Genomic DNA, 13,335 nt, shown 5'->3' with positions numbered 1-13,335 from the left:
AAACGGCACGCATGACTATCATTACGGAAATTGCTGGCTGCAGCAGAGACGAGAGAGTCCAGCGGCCTCCCGGCGGCGTGGCCCCCACCAGCACGACCTCTGTAATTACAAGAAAGCGTTTTAAATTGTTCCAGTCCAAACAGGACCTGGAAGAGCAGGGAGCAGGCGGGTCGTCAGGCCTGGAGATCATCGGCTGCCACGGAAGAGCCTGGAAGGACTTTCTCACAGCCAAGGGCAGGGCGTAGGTGATGTTCTCGCCGTCTCTGCTGCGGTAGGGTTTATGGACGGAAAGGGTGTCCGCAGTTCCCCCCACGGGAAGGGGCATATGGGAGGCACCCCTTGATGAGGTCAGCGTTCTCCGCATTCCATGGATCGGACACGCCTCTGGATGAACTAGCACTTAAAAAGGCAAATATTTTCAAGATATGTTGAGCATAGCAGTCACTCACATGTTAGAATAAATTAACTGACACAAAGAGGGAGAAAAGCCCAATACAAAGCGGTCGCTAGAGGGCAGGTGGGCGGCAGTAGCAGAGGAGGCCCGGCAAGCATATGGCCCCGCTGGAGTGTCACCTGACGGCACCCCTACAGTTAAGTCCCACCTCTATGCACTTATCGGCTATGTTTTTGGCCTCCCTGAGCCTCAGCTTCCTTATCAGCAACATGGCTGTAATTATAGCTCTTCGCAGGGCTGTTGTGAAGAACGAAATGAGAAATAAATATCATGTGCTTAGCGCATTATGATGATATGGAGCATAGTGAGTGCACAATGACGGGGGGTCATTACGGCTGTAATTATGATCATCAGGCTGCTTCTGCCATCTCTCCAGGGCCCCGCCTGACTCTGCCGGTGGAACCTACCCCACCTGCCGTAGGCGGCCCCCTCCTGAGTCGGAAGCACCGGAAAGGGCAGACCTTTCGCTGACCTTCAGCTAAGTGAGACCACAATTCATTGGCACCCACTTAACCAGATCCTGCTTCCCCAGCACTGCCACCTCTGCACCCCATGACTGGTGGGGAGCAACCGAGGGCTCTCCCAGCAGGTCCTGGGAGAGGGCGGGGCCCAGCCAGTCTCCTGACAGCGTCTCCACCCGCCTCTGTCACTCGAGGTGATGCACTCGGACAGCGGGGCGGGGAGAGAGAAGGGAAGGGAGGGAAGGACGGAGCGAGGTAGACGGGGAGAAGAGGTGACCCCACGGGGGCCCCTTCTGACCAGTTTCTGCTCCGGGATGCAGGATGGGGTAAGAGGCAGGAAGGAGGGTTCCCCCTGGTTGGGGTCGTTATTCAGGGCTGCTCCCCAGAAGGCTCAGCAGTGGAAGTGTTTTCCTAAAGATGAAGAGTGAACACAGGGGATCCAGGAGGCCAGGGATGCAGGTCTGGCATCGGAGCAGCCAGGACCACAAGTGTGTGCGCGTGTGCACGTGCACATGAGTGTGCATGTGTGTGCGCACGTGTACGCGTGAGTGTGAGCGTGTGTGCGCGCGTGTGAGCGTGCACGGAGCAGCCAGGACCACAAGTGTGTGCGCGTGTGCGCATGCACATGAGTGTGCATGTGTGTGTGCACGCGCGTGTGCGCGTGTGAGCGTGCACGTGAGTGTGCGCGTGTGCACGTGTGCGCGTGAGTGTGAGCGTGTGTGTGAGCATGTGTGTGCGTGTGTGTGCACGTGAGTGTGAGCGTGTGTGTGCGCACGTGAGTGTGAGCATGTATGTGTGCGCGTGTGTGCACGTGAGCGTGCATGTGAGTGTGAGTGTGTTGAATGTGAATGTGCACGTGAGCGTGCATCTGAGTGTGTGCATGTGTGTGCATGTGCACGTGAGTGTGAGCATATGTGTGTGTGCGCGTGTGAATGTCCACATGAGCATGCACATGAGTGTGTGTGTGTGTGTGTGCATGTGTGTGTGGATTTGAATGTGTATGTTAGCGTGCACGTGAGTGTGAGTGTGTGTGCACGTGCGTGTGTGTGCGGGGGCGCTGTGCTGTGATCGCCATCACAACAGCCACTGTCTATGCCCTGGAATTTGCGAAGTATCTTTTCGAAATTACAGCTTCCACACAAGTCCCCCGCTTAAAGTATACAATTCACAGCGTTGTGCAACCGACACCACGATCACCCCTAGAACCGTTCATTGCCCCAAAAAGAAACCCCCTACTCATTGGCAGTTATTCCCGCCCCACCCCCAGCCACCGGCAACCACCGATCTACGTTCCGCGTCCATGGAGCTCCCTATTCCAGACGTTTCACGTAAGCAGAAGCATTCTACGTGTGGTCTGCGCCCGAGCATCCTGGTTTTGGGGTTCACCCATGTTGCAGCTTGCGTCGGCACTTCCTTCGTTTGGCTGAGTAGTATTCCGTCGTACAGGCAAAGCACGCTTTGCTTACCCATTCATCCGGTGATGGGCGTTTGGGTTGTGTCCACTTTGGGCCGTTATGAGTAATGCTGTTACAAATATTCACGTGCGAGTTTGGTGTGGACATGTGTTTTCATTTCTCTTGGGTATATATCAAGTAAATTGCTGGGTCATATAGTAACTCTGTTTTAACCCTTGAGGATCTGCCAGACTTTTCCAGAGTGGCTGCACCATTTTCCATTCTTACCAGCAGCATATAAGAGTTCCAATTTCTTCACATCCTCCCAACCCTGGTTATAGTCTGCCTTTTTGATTCTAGCCGTGGTGATGGGTACGAAGCGCTACCTTATTGTGGCTTGGATTCACGTTTTCCTGGTGGCTAAGGGCGTTGAGCATCTTTTCATGTGCCTATCGGCCATTCGTACATCTTTTTTAAGAGAAGGATATATTCTGATCTTTTGCCAGGGTTTTAATCAAATTACTTGTCTTATTATAAGCGAAGCCCTTTTATAGACACACGCCCTGCTGTCCACGTCACTGCTGCAGGCCAGGCGACAACATCACTGGATTGTCACCCCATCTCACAGGCAAGAAAACCGAGGCCCAGACAGGTCTCGCCAGGTGACTGCGTAGTGTGCACGACCGTGTGCACAATGGAACTGTGGGGCTTTTTGCTCAAATATCATTAAGAATTTCAAGACAGCAGCTGCAGAGCACAAACCAAGCAAGGGACTCTGTGACGGCACAGCTGTCTTGCCACCGCCCCCCCGGCTCTAACTGACCGACTATATAGATATAGCCAACTTTCAGTCCCTGGTCACTATGCGCAGAGTCTATGCTAGACACTCGACCTACAGAACATGATCGAGTTGACAACTGATCTCACGGGTGGCTGCCGTTACTGTCTGCACTTTACAGATGAGAAACGGAGGCTCGGGGACCCTGCATCTCTTGTCCAAGGTGTCAGCATGCAAGTGGCAGAGCAGGATTTGAACCCAGGCTCCCTGGTCCAGGGCCCGTGCTCCTAGCCTGCTGGCCAACGAGCCCAAGTCCTCCACTCCAAGGTGCAGAGAACCCAGGTTCTCAGAGCCGTCTCGGACCGGGGCCTGCTTGGGTCACTGTCACTGCCGGCCGCTCTCTGGCCCAGGCTCTGCCTATAGACAGCGGCGGCTCCGTCCGTGCTGTGCGCTTCCTCGGTCCCCTCCTGCTCTGGCCTGGGTGCCCGCCACTTTGATGTGGTTCTTGCTTCCTGTCCTGCATCTGCTCTGCACATGAAGGGGTGGGCATCTGAGCCTGTCCCCTCCGTGTCCCCTCTGAGGCATCTCCACAGTTGCTCGTGATCCCAACAACTTCCAGAACCTTCTTCCCTCTTAGGGCTCTGTATTTGGAGGGGCTTGGGCGTCAGGGCTCGGAGGCAGCTCCTGGGGATATGCAGGAAAGCTTGGCCTGTCTTAGCACCCAGCACATAGTCAGCACTCAAAAGACGTAGTGTTCCATATACATTTAAAACGAGCAGGGCCCTCCAGGCTGATATGTGACCTACTTTTTGGGTCACGGAGTTTTCCATGCCTGTGGATATAGTTCCACAATGTGATTTTAAGCAGAGGAGGCTGAGAACACAGGCCCTGGGGCCAACTGCTTGGATCGCAAATCTCAGCCTTGGCAGTCGAAAGCCGTGTGACCTCGGGCAAGTCACTTAACCTCTCTGTGCCTCAGTTTCCACATCTATGAAATGGGACTAAAAGTAACAGCTAGATCGAAGGGTCGCGTGAGAGTGAAGTTCATGAGTGCGTAGAAAGTGCTTTGCCCAGTTTCTGGCGCAAAATAAGCTCTTTGGGTGAGTTGGCTATTTTTTTATTATTTCTCCACTGAATAGCTACACCTTAATTTGTTTAGTTTGACTTCTCATTAAGCAACCTGCCCAGAGCTGGGATTGGAAACCAAGGCCTGCCTGTAGGACCCCAAAGCCCAGGGGGATAGCCCAGGTGGGAGCCTAGGAGCTTCGACGTGGGGATGGAAACTGGAGAGAAACACATTTCGTAAACACCCAAATTGCCAGAGAATGCTTTCTTGAGACAAAGGGAGCCTCAGATCCGGCGTCCGAGTTCAAGGCCGGCTCCGCCTTCAGCCGTATGATCTCGGTGAAATGATTCCTTGTTTCTGAGCCTCAGTTTCCCCACCTACAAAAAGAGGATAATGAAACTACCTACTTGTAGGTTTGTCGTAAGTCAAATGGGACCATGGATATAAAGGCAAAGAGTATACGGTTCTGGCTTTGAGGTCAGAACGAGCTGGCGCCGAGGCCCACGTCAGCCACCTCCTTGCCATTCAGCAAGTCACCTACCTGAGTGACCTACCTGAGACTCACCTACCTGAGCCTCAGTCTCCTCGTCTAAAAAATGGGATGGAAGGAGCGGTTTTCGCGAGAATCTGACATAGGCCAGGAGGTGTCGCCCTACCCTGGGAGCCGGTGGCCGTGGCTCAGGGCCACCACGACTGTGGGCCAGACCATCAGCACCTGCAGAGGGCACAGAGCCCTCCCAGGACGGCTCGGCTCCGGCCCTCGCAGTCCCCATCACCCCCGTTCGTGGGAACGGCGTAGCCCTCAGCCGCGAGCGTCGGTCTCTCCTTCCCACGGTTAAGGTGGTCAAGCCTGAGTGTTACCCTGTCAGGGTGTCCTGCTGCCGCTGCACGTGCCGATGATGAAAAGGACCTCGCAAATCAGAGCTGCTTGACGCACGTGAGCTGCTAATTCCGTGTGTCTTTACACACGTGACTTTTACAATGAAATAACATTAGGCCGAGAAAATATGAGTCGCATGATCTTGGGGAGGCTTACACAGTGACGGGGATCTCTCATCTGCAAGGTGGGCTCGAACCCCCACCTGATGTAGAGTTCCCAGGTGGCCCAGGCGATCCGCTCCTGGGTAATATACCCAAGAGAACTGAGAGCAGGTGTTCCCATAGAAACTTGTACGTGGACGGACGTTCAGAGCAGCTTCAGTCACAACAGCCACACAGCGAAAACTGCAGAAACGGCCGACGACAGATGGATAAACAAAATGAGGCCTCTGCACTTAATGGAATCTTACTCAGCCAGAAAAAAATGAGCCAAGTACTGGCTGATACCTGCTGTAGGACGGATGAATCTTGAAAACATGACGCTAAGTGAAATAGGCCAGATACAAAAGGCCGCAGATCGTACGATTCCATACAGGAAATGTCCAGACCAGCAAATCCATAGAGATAGCAAGTAGATCAGTGGTTGCCAGGGGTTGGGGGGCGGGGAAGTGGGAAATGACTGTTTAGTGGGTACAAGGTTTCTTTTTGGAGTGAGGAAAATATTCTGGAATTATTACTTATTTTTACTTATTTTGTTTAGGCGAGGCAACCCTTGGTTGACCTCACAGATTGCAAGGATCTTGTCAGCTTACAATCTGTGACCTCACAGATCACAGGATCTTGTCAGCTTACAATCCCTTATTTTTTATTTTTTACGCCTACAGCACCTGGTCTTCCTAGGTGGTCTCCCATCCAGGTACTAACCAGGCCCAACCCTGCTTAGCTTCCGAGATCAGCCGGGATCGGGCGTGTTCAGGGTGGCGTGGCCGTATTCTGGAGTTAGCTAGCTGTGATGGGTGCACAAAACCGTGAACGCGTTAAAAGCCACCAAATCGCACATTTTAAAATGGTTCAAGTGCTGAATTTTGTTCTATGAAGTCCACCTCAATAATACACAAAAACGAACAACATCTACCCCCAGCGAACTGGGCCCGAGATGAAGTCACACGGTGAAGCGCTCTTGCACAGAGCTTGGTGCGTGATGAGGACGAGTGGCCGTGAGCCCTCAGAAGTGAATGAGGCTTGCACAGCTGTAGACCCTTCCATTCACGCCACTGACTTGAAGACCTTGCCCAAGCCAGCAGACGCTCTGTCTTTGGCCTGGGAAGCTGAAGGGGATCCCCCTCCATGAGCTCCCCCAGTCTCCAATACAGGCCCTCGAGGGCCGAAGGGAAATTAAGGCCAAATAGGGAAATTGCAGGAGAATTAACTGCCGTAACGGGGAATAACCTGGAGCAGAGGCGTGTCCTCTTCCTTTGTGAAGATCAGCTCGGGAAGAATGGAAGTCTCACCTGGGGCACCCTCCCCACCTCCTGCCCCGGGTAACAATGAAAGTCGATAAAGTGTGTCCTTACAACTTAGACGCCATGCTGCTTTGAATAACAGCCTAGTGGAGAGCTCGGAACTGGGGACCCAGATTGCCTGGGGGCAAGTCCTGCCTCAGTTTCTTCTTCTGTACCAACCTGATGACAGGGGCCACAGCAAGGCCGGCGGACCCAGGTCTGGCACGACAGGAGGAATCTATAAACATCAGCTCTTAAGGAAGATACTGCTATGCGATGGCCATTTGTGAGAGCACGTTCCCTAATTTTTAGCCAACGCAATGTTAATTTCTGGGTGAACTTCGGGAATGCCACAGGGACAGACTTCTAGCCCTTCAGTCCAAGGTCTGATTTTACGAAGCGAGGTAGGTCACGACAATGACAGACCAGGGGGTCTCAGCCTCGGCACTTGGCCCCGTGAGGCCGAATCCTTCTCTGTTGTGGGGGGGGGGGGGGGTGTCCGCACATTGTGGGGCGTTAGCACCGTCCTCGACCTCCACCCACTGCGTGTTCACCCCATCCCCACCCCTACTCATCACAACCAAAAATGTCTCCAGACATTGTCAAATATCCCCCGGTTGAGAACCACTCCTATAGCAAGGAAAACGAGAACAAAGCGGTCATTGTCACATTCTATCATATTTTCTCTGCTTCTACAGGTGTCTTGACAAGCACTATATTGCGTGAGTTTGCAAAAATCACATTTTAGGGTGACAGATGACTTCTCAGCTTGGTGGAGGTGACAAGACTTTTGAACCAAGAGTTGCAAGTCCAGTGTTTGGACCCTGGCTCTTCATTGCCATGTGTGTGTTTCTCACTCTTCTCCCTTGTGGCTTGTCACCTGGAGATAAAAGTGCATGACAAACGAATTCTCCGGAACTTGTGGCCCTCGGCTGAGCAAGTGCTCCCCAAACTTCACCTGCATGATTTTTACCTGTACCCACAAATTAACCATATCGTTATTCAACATTTTATATAAATTGACTCTACTTCTCATTCAAATGCCTCAACTTAGGCAAGTACTGCTCAGTCATGCATTTGATGGGCTTGTTATATTTTTTTCTAATACAAGTAAAAGTAAATACTTAAATACAAAACGTTGCCTGTGTCCTACCTAAAACCATCTCACGTGCCACCGGCGGTGTTTGTGAAACACCGACATAAATTCATGCAGGTGAAAATCCTTTGCAATGTAAAAAATATATCTTATAAATGCAAGATACGACTGATGGATTCAAACCAATACTTGAGGACAGAATCGGTTTGGAACGCTGGCCAATGAGACTGGTGGCTTCCTGTCCTGCTTTGCCACGCCTTCCTCACGCCCCGTTTTCTGCCACCAGGACCTGGGGTTGTGACAGGGCTTGTCTTATACCCTGGGACAGTGTCGACCTGCCCCAGGCTCCACACCCGGAGGCTCATCCCTACACAGGGGCGCTGAGCCGGCTTTGAAGCCCCCTCTGACGGTGCCCGATTCTCTCCAGAAAACCTCTCGTGTGCTTGGGCGACAAATTTGATAAATCCCAGAAATTAAAGGGCGGGTGGAGCGCGAGCGGGCGGAGCGCCCGAGATGGGGGCTGGCCGCCGAGAGGCCGCTCCTGGGGGCAACGCCGCCCACTCCGCCTTCCCGTCCACCCCGGGCCTTTTTCTAAACATCTCCAGCCTTTTCTAGGTCCTCATCCAACACTCCCGAGGCGGGGACAATGCCCTGAAAACAGACATCTGGGGCATGCCCCTCCTCCCCAGCCCACACCTCTCTTTTCAGAAAACTGTCTCACCCAAGAGGGTGGCCTTGGGGCAGCCACAGCTCATTGGCTCGGAGGCAACAGGTGGCCCACAGGGGCCAGCTCTCTCCGTGGAGTTCGGACTGAGGTGGGGTGGGGAGCTCGGGGTAGGTGCCTCCCCGGTGTCAGCCCCGTGTGTCTGGCTGTGTCCCTGGTGCCTAGTACACGCCCCGGGACCCTGAAGGCACCCCTCAAGTCCTTGCTGAAGGGAGGCGGGTGAGTGGAGGTCCGCAGACATCCTCACCCAGGCCCAGCTGCTCAGACTCGGGGCTATCAACCTGGCTGGAAGATTGAATCCCCATGGGACCCAGGGCCAGATCCCAGGGTGCTCATCGATTGGTCTGCGGTGTGGCCTGAGCATCTGAATAACTAAAAAGCTCCCCAGGGACACTCAAGTGCGGCCCACACAGGTCCAGCTTCCTCTTGGGTTGTAGGAGATGCTACAGGAGCCCCACAGATCCGGCCTCTGCCAGACCTCGGTGCATTCTGCTACCCACGGCCCAGCGACGACCCAGCTAAGATGGCTCTAAGGGCGTCCAGTCGTTAAACTTGGGCGGGCGGGGAGAATGGGCTCCTGGCCTCCCGCATCTTCACATTATTGTCCCTATGCCTCCAGCCTCTTCTTCTACCTCTCTGTTCCCTCCCTCGGTTCCAGCACAGGGCGTCCTGGCCGTAGCCTGAACACCCTCGAGACTTCGAACACCCTCAGAGCCTGTGCACAGACTTTGGCCTCTGCTGGAACATTCTGCCCCCAAAGTGTTTGCCTGGCTCACTCTATCTTTGCTTTGTTCAGGGCTCAGCTTCAGCGTCACCTCCCGAGAGAGGCCCTGACCACCAATCTCGGTCCCTGCTGGACACACCCACCCTGTTCATTCTTCAGAGTATCGTCATGACCTGGAGTCTCCTTATTCACTAATCCATTTGTTTCTTTATTGGTTAAAGTGTTTTTTGTCCAGAACGTAAGAGCCGATCTGTCCCCCGCCAGGTCCTCCGTGCCCAGCACGGGCTCCAAGGATTTTCAATATGAATAAGTGAAGTCCGATTTTCAGAGGAGGAAACGGATCCCCTTTTTCCGTGTGGGCGCTGGGGTATTCTATCTGATTCCTGCCACCACCACCCCCCCCACCCCACCATCGCTTGGGCTCCCGCACCCTGCGTCTGGCTGTGATTACGAGTCGCTGCCACCCACCCGCAGACCAACAAACGTGGAACAGCTTGCCGCGGGAGACCGCCCCCGAGTCAACCCCGGAGCTGCACGGATGTCTTTGGTTAACGCGAACGGGCTTTTAGCGTTGGGTTTTTTTCCTCTTTGTGCAAAATACCTATCATTAATTCTGACTTGCGAGATCAAACAGTTAACAACGTGTTGATCCCGGCTTACTTTCAAGTGATGTATTGTACCGTTTCAGAACCCGATGCGGGGGAGGGGGTCGATACTTTCTTTGACAAACACATCCGAGTCCACGGAAGAGGGGCGAACAGCGTCCAGGGGAAGGAAGCAATTAACAGCTCCACGCAGAGGGCTCCAGGCACCATTACGTCATTCCTCCCCGTTTCATTGAACACGGCCTTTTTCTTTTGCGTTCTGGGGTATGTGTGTGTGTGTGTGTGTGTGTGTGTGTGTGTGTGTGTGTGTGTTTTCTTTCAACCAGAGGAAATGAGCCTCTCTAATCCATCACTTCGAGCAGCATCAGAGGCGGCGTGGAAAAGAAAAAGGCTTCGCTGAGCATCACTTGGGCATTTCCCCTCCTTCCACGTGGCCGTGGCTTCGCAGGGCTGTTTTGTTTCTTTCTATCGTGGACCCCTCTGTCTTCTCAGGGGGAAGCCCAAGGCCTTTCAGCACTCTGTACCCCAAATAGCCATAGTCCCAAGAAGAGAACACATACTCAGTGCTTCCAGGGCCCAAATGAGTGTATAAGCCAGTGACTTCGTCCGTGTGCAAGACACTAGGGAGTAGTGGGGCCTGTGGCAAACTGCAGAACCCACGCCCAGCCTGTAGGGGCCGCCTCTACTCAGAACCACACGATGGCTATTTTAGGACCCTTTTCAAAAAAACCTGGATATGCGGATTTTTTTTTTTCCTGCGAAAACTTAAAAATACTACATGGGCCAAATGAAAACTGAGGGCCAAAAGGCCACCAGCTTACAAGGACACCTGCTTTCTGGTTGATCGTCGTGTCTCCCGTCCAGGATGAGTCAGCAGGCGAAGGTCAAGAAAGCCCCAGAAGAAGCAAGGTGCACCCTCTGGGGAGGTTAATTTTATTAGAAGGTTTTTTTTTGGGGGGGTGACAGTTTGTGGAATTTCACTGATAATTAAAAACATCACTTTTATATCAAACCAAACAGATACAGAGTGAGTGTAACAAACAAATCAACGCGAAAAACCAGAACTTCAGAGAAATGCTGCTTTGGCAGCAGATGGCTTTGGAAGCCCCCGTGAGTCCCTCGCTTATGCCCCTTTTCTTCTGCCAACAGGAGCGTTTTGATGGCGAAGGCGGAGACACTCAAGAGACTCGGTTTTCTCATCTGTGACTTGGGTGTGCGCACTGTACCTGCCTTGTGGGCTCATTTTGCAGAATCCATGAGATAATCTGGCCTTCCGTCCGGTCCTCCCTCTCTAGGTGCAACTTGGCTCCCTCGCTGTCCCTAAACCACCCCGAGGAGCGCCAGCATAGCAGCAGATGGCCCTCGAAGCTTGTGCTGAATCTGATCCCCTGTCTCCGCGAGAGACGTGAATTTCTACTGCCTCAGAACCAACAGGAGCGTGTCCTGTGTCTCGCGATCGTCACGGCGGATTGCTCGTCTTCTCGAATATCTCCCAGCTCGTCGGCTCTTGCAGCCGTGGCTTCCGCGGAGATGCGGAGACGCACATTGGCCACCGCCCCCCTCGCGTCCTTCCAGGGCTAGGTGTAGGCTGACACACAGTAGGAGCTCATCGAAATTTGGTGGAAATAAAAGCAAGCCAAATTCGTTCCCGAAACAGGCCATCTGCTTTAGTGAAATCATTTCTGGCAGAATTTTGATGAGATTCGAGTATGTTGAGTGATTTATGGAGCTGTTAAACATACACTAAATCAACGTTGCCTTTTTTTTTTTTTTTTTAAGTAAGGGTGGGGATGGAGAAGTGACATCCTTAAGGGAAAAATAAAGTCTCTGAACTAGAAATTGCAACCTGGGGCCTGACATTGCACAGAAAATGGCCACCGCTGTAATACGAAGCCAGCCAGTCAATTTGAGTATGATAGTTTTAATGTTCCCCAAATCTTGCAAAATGTGTATCCAATTAACCACTACTGAAGGGCTTTATTTATAAAATAATACTTTTGTGGTCAGGTTGCACTATTTCCATTCATTTCTGGTGCACGGGGCTCAAGTTGCAGATTTCTTCTCTGATTAATTCAGACAAACGGCGGTTTCTGCTGGCGTCCACACGCTGGGTGGGGTCCGGCCGGGGCAGATTTTTATGTGGAACTCGAAGCCTGAGACTTTTCTTCTCGTTTCGGCCTCTCCCGCGAAACGCCGGGGTGAGGGAGGATTGTGAGGCGTGGGTGGGGTGGGCAGGGGCTGAGGGCGGGGGCCAGGCGAGCAGGAAGAGGAAAGTCATGTTCCTCGGGCAGGCATGGGTATAAACCCTGTGCTATCCTGGGGGGCCCCCGACACATCCCGTCAGCTAATTGGAGGGGGAAGTCTGAAGGATTTTTGTGGGATGTGGGAAATAGCTCCTTGGCCCACTCAAGGGTTTGGTTTCCTTTTATAAAGCCAATTTTATTCCTGTTAATGCGTGGTGCATGGTTCTCAAGCACTTGCGAAGTTCCCGCGATGGCAGCGGAGTCCAGCAGGCGGGGAGGTAGAATCCGGAGCTGGTAAGAAAGTCAGGGGCGGTTTGCTGCAGGAGTCGACGAGCTTCATCTGCAAAGGGACAGAGAAGTATTTTCAGCTTTGCGGGCCGAACCATCTCTCTTGCATCTACTCAGTCCTGCCTCTGTAGCCATGGACGATATGTAAAAAAAAAAAGAGCGCGGCTCTCACAATAAAACTTTATTTATAAAACAGGCGGTCGGTCAGAACTGGAGCCCAGCCTGAGTTTGGCAGCCCTGGTTTAGCCTTATGGGAACCGAGATACACAAAACCGAAGCAAGGTGACCACCTCACAGGGACCCAATAAATCCCTGGTCTATTGCGGGCGTGAACTTCGGCCTGCTGTCCATTTCTCTTCCTGTCCCCTGTGCCAGTGAGCAGAAGCGTAACGTTAGGGGTGGGGCTCACCCTTTCCCTGGAGCATTGCTTAGGGGCCCACGTAGCCCCAGGAGTGCACGTGGTATCCAGTCCAGGCTGCCCCAGGCGCCCCACGCGTCTGCAGACCCTGCCTCTGTCCCCTCCGCCCTGGTCCTGGGTCCCCGCTGGCCACACCTGTGCCCTCGGCGTCTTGAGAACAAAGGCTCTCCGGGGATGCTGGGTCCCTCTGCCACACCTGGCAGAGCGGCCAGAGGGCCTGTGGGATGCTTGCTGAGCTGAGCTGAGCAAACGCTCGGCAGGGCTCTGTGCCCGGGCTGAGGATCCGCGAGGCTGGGTCACCGGAGGCGGTCGGGCCCAGACTGGAAGGGCTGCCGCGGGTCCTGGGCACACCTGCTCACGGCGGACCGCTGGGGCACAAGAGCCGAGCCCAAGCACACAAGCACCTTGAAGGCTGCTGCTTGTGCCGCAGCCGCTAACGCTGCCATGGTCAAGCCCACGGTCTGTGGGGTGGGGAAGATGTTCCGCCATAGTTCCGGGCGGTCAAGGGGAGAATGCAAGTGTGAACTTGGCCACTGTGAGGCAGGACACAAGCACGGGTTCTCTTCAGAGCGCGGCCTCTGTCCGGTGGCACGGTCCGCTGTGCAGCCCAGCGCTCTTTGAGATGTGACCCCCGTGCCTGACTCGGAACCGCGTTGCGCTCCTCCTGGGCCTGTGCACACCTGCCAGGCCCCGCCTTCGGAGTGGGGCCGGATGCCAGCCTCTTCAACGCGCTCCCCAGACCCCGTAGCAGACTCTGGCAGGT

At 53.8% G+C, this 13,335-nt stretch overlaps 1 non-coding gene across 1 annotated transcript; it reads right to left on the bottom strand.

Annotated features, from left to right (window-relative positions):
• Window positions 1–5,847: 5,847 nt before the first annotated feature.
• LOC112471271 lies at window positions 5,848–5,966 on the bottom strand. The gene has a single exon (XR_003043232.1). It is a non-coding gene; the product is annotated as a 5S ribosomal RNA (ribosomal RNA).
• Between the last annotated feature and the right edge of the window lie 7,369 nt (window positions 5,967–13,335).

This window comes from Pteropus alecto, unplaced genomic scaffold (assembly GCF_000325575.1).
Source record: "Pteropus alecto unplaced genomic scaffold, ASM32557v1 scaffold45, whole genome shotgun sequence".
Classification (NCBI taxonomy): Eukaryota; Metazoa; Chordata; class Mammalia; order Chiroptera; family Pteropodidae; genus Pteropus; species Pteropus alecto.
The sequence above is the reverse complement of the archived record's forward strand: the minus strand, read 5'-3'. Positions and strand labels throughout refer to the sequence as shown.